The following is a 3,490-nucleotide window of genomic DNA, read 5'->3' as shown; positions in this document are numbered from 1 at the left end:
ATAGAAATGTACAGAAGATATCGAGATGTGCTGGCTCCTCTTCTTCTAGAAGTGTTCTAACAAACCTATGAGGGAGATTGTCTCCCAAACTCCTTCTATGAAGCAAATATAATTGTACTTAAAAAAGAAGGAAAAGATCCGTTAGAATGTGGGTCCTATAGTCCCATATCACTAGTGAATGTAGATTATAAAATTTTCACTAAGATTCTAGCCACTAGGCTAAACTCAATAATCTTGGAAATAATACATTCAGACCAAACTGGCTTCATACCCGGAAAGAGTACGTCCATAAATATTAGAAGTGTTCAATCGGTTTTACAATACAGTTTCATGGTACCTGATAATGAATGGGCTATAGCCTCATTAGACGCTGCTAAAGCTTTTGACTTGCTGGAATGGTCCTTCTTATTTGCTTGTCTTCAGAGATACGAGTTTGGTCCTAGATTTCATAATATATAGAAACCCTATAGCCCGAATAATAATAAATAATTCTACATCTGAGGTGTTCTCCCTGGCAAGGGGAACACGTCAAGGATGTCCTCTATCCCCAGCCCTCTTTGCCCTTGCTATTGAAGCACTGGCGATAAGGATACGTTCCACCCCAAACATTAAAGGCATTACTATAGCAGACCGTTTAGATACTATTGGCTTATATGCCTATGACATGGTGATTTTCATTGATAAAGTAGAAGAAACATTACCCGAAGTGATTGCGACTATAGATATCTTCAGTAAATACTCAGGGCTATATACAGTACAGACCAAAAGTTTGGACACACCTTCTCATTTAAAGATTTTTCTGTATTTTTGTAGCATCGGCGTCTCTGCCTCCTGCCAGGCAGAGACACCGTCCCTCTCACCCCCTCGCTCCCCGCGCGGCGTCCTCCAACGCTCCTCTTCCTGTTGCTGCCCGCGCTCCTTCCTGGGCACTGTGCTTAGGGAGCACACGCGCTCCCTCTCTCTTAAAGGGGCCGCGCACGCAGTCCTAAGGAGTCCCCGGCCAATAGCCGGAGGACCTCCCATATTTAAGGCACCTCCTCCAAAATGGAGGTGCCCGAGCAATAGTTGATGCACAGTATACTTACCTCTGCTTCAGCCCTCAGGTCCAGTTGCCAGCCTGACTACTGTTCCAGTCCGCCAGCTTGACTACTCTCCAGCCCGACAGTCCGTCTTCCGTTCAACCCGCCAGTCTGTCTATGGGCAAGTCCGCCTGCTTACCAGGAAGCACCTGCCAATTATCTGCCTGCTACCTGCCGTGCCTGCTAACCCGCTCACCTGGGAGCAGTCGCCTATTGCCTACCTGTTAACTGCTAGCCTACCTGGAGGCTCTGCCATCACTGCCGTGACCACCTGTCTGCTAACTTTGAGACTCCAGCCTGCTTGGCCGTCACTTGCTGTGACCACCTGATAGCCTACCTGGAGGCTCCAGCTGTCACTTGCCGTGACCACCTGCCTGATAACCTAGAGACTTCAGCCTGCTTGGCCGTCACTTGCCGTGACCACCTGATAGCCTACCTGGAGGCTCCTGCTGTCACTTGCCGTGACCACCTGTCAGCTTATCCAGAAACTTGTGCCTGCTTGTTGTGTCCATCCGCTATACCGGTCAGTCCCAGTCATCTGACCCGTGGGAGCCACCTGCTCTCTTACAAGGTCGTCCCCAGAGTAGCACCTGGTCCCTCTGCTCGGTCCCTCCCTGGTCACGGAGTCGTTAGCCGCCGTACGACCAGGGTCGGTCTGAGTTGATACTTAGTTACGCCCTCTGGGTCCCTCCTTGCACCGCGGCACAGAGGTTCCACCACCCGGATCCGTAACAATTTTCATGACTTTTAAAATTGTACATTCACACTGAAGGCATCAAAACTATGAATTAACACATGTGGAATTATATACTTAACAAAAAAGTGTGAAACAACTGAAAATGTGTTATATTCAAGGTTCTTCAAAGTAGCCACCTTTTGCTTTGATGACTGCTTTGCACACTCTTGGCATTCTCTTGAATTCTCTGAAACTGCACTGACTAAAGTCACCAATGACATACTAACCGCCAAATCTAAGCGACACTACTCTGTCCTCCTCCTCCTAGAACTGTCATCTGCCTTCGACACAGTGGACCATTCCCTCTTACTACAAACTCTCTCATCTCTCGGCATCACAGACTTGGCCCTATCCTGGATCTCCTCATACCTAACAGACAGGACATTCAGAGTCTCCCACTCACAGACCACCTCCTCATCTCGCCCCCTATCTGTCGGTGTCCCCCAAGGTTCAGTTCTAGGACCCCTGCTCTTCTCCATCTACACCTTAGGCCTGGGACAGCTCATAGAGTCTCATGGCTTTCATTATCACCTCTATGCTGATGACACACAGATCTACCTCTCTGAACCCGATATCACCTCCTTACTAACCAAAATCCCACAATGTCTGTCTGCTATTTCATCCTTTTTCTCTGCTAGATTTCTAAAACTTAACATGGACAAAACAGAATTCATCATCTTTCCGCCATCTCATTCAACCCCCGCAACTGACCATCTATCAACGTCAATGGCTGCCCACTCTCCCCAGTCCCTCAGGCTCGCTGCCTTGGGGTAACCCTAGACTCTGAACTCTCCTTCAAACCACATATCCAAGCCCTTTCCACTTCCTGCCAACTCCAACTCAAAAATATCTCCCGGATCCGCACATTCCTCAACCATGAATCTGCAAAAACACTAGAGCACGCCCTCATCATCTCCCACCTTGACTACTGCAACCTCCTGTTCTGTGGCCTCCCTTCCAACACTCTCGCACCCCTCCAATCCATCCTAAACTCTGCTGCTAGACTAATCCACCTGTCCCCCCGTTATTCCCCGGCCTCTCCTCTCTGTCAATCTCTTCACTGGCTCCCCATTGCCCAGAGACTCCAATTCAAAACCCTAACCATGACATACAAAGCCATTCACAACCTGTCTCCTCCATATATCTCTGACCTAGTCTCCCGCTACATACCCTCACGCAATCTCCGATCCTCACAAGATCTCCTTCTCTACTCCCCTCTAATCTCCTCCTCCCACAATCGCATACAAGATTTCTCCCGTGCTTCCCCCCTACTCTGGAACTCTCTACCCCAACACATCAGACTCTCGTCGACCGTGGAAACCTTCAAAAAGAGCCTGAAGACCCACCTCTCCCGACAAGCCTACAACCTGAAGTAACCACCACTCCACCAATACCGCTGCACGACCAGCTCTACCCTCACCTACTGTATCCTCACCCATCCCTCGTAGACTGTGAGTGCTCACGGGCAGGGTCCTCGCTCCTCCTGTACCAGTCGCCGTCACATTGTGTTCAAGATTATTGTAATTGTTCTTTTATGTATACCCCTTTTTTCACATGTAAAGTGCCATGGAATAAATGGCGCTATAATAATAAATAATAATAATAATTTGAGATATAATGACGAATAAAACAAAAGGTATATGTAATTTTCGTAATACCATAAATACAGCAACTT

Source organism: Phyllobates terribilis, unplaced genomic scaffold (genome assembly GCF_046119375.1).
Source record: "Phyllobates terribilis strain yellow unplaced genomic scaffold, ASM4611937v1 Scaffold_5__5_contigs__length_657084704, whole genome shotgun sequence".
In the NCBI taxonomy this organism is placed as follows: Eukaryota; Metazoa; Chordata; class Amphibia; order Anura; family Dendrobatidae; genus Phyllobates; species Phyllobates terribilis.
This window is presented reverse-complemented; position numbering follows the sequence as displayed.